We start from the raw sequence: 215 nt of genomic DNA on the forward strand, positions 1-215 counted from the left end.
TATGGAACAATTTTCCTCTTTGCCCCAGGGCATGCAGGGCGGGCTTAACAAGCTGATGTCCTTGCTGGGCCCTGAGGGCGTGCAACACCTTGCGGCGCAAGGCCCCGAGGCAATGGGTGTGCGTCTAGAGGCGTTTTCAAACTACGAAAACGCGCTTCTAGAGCACCTGCAACAGAAGATGTCTGCATCATTTGCGTCTATGACGCCACCGTCAG

Source organism: Plasmopara halstedii (assembly GCF_900000015.1).
Source record: "Plasmopara halstedii genome assembly, contig: Scaffold_110, whole genome shotgun sequence".
NCBI lineage: Eukaryota > Oomycota > Peronosporomycetes > Peronosporales > Peronosporaceae > Plasmopara > Plasmopara halstedii.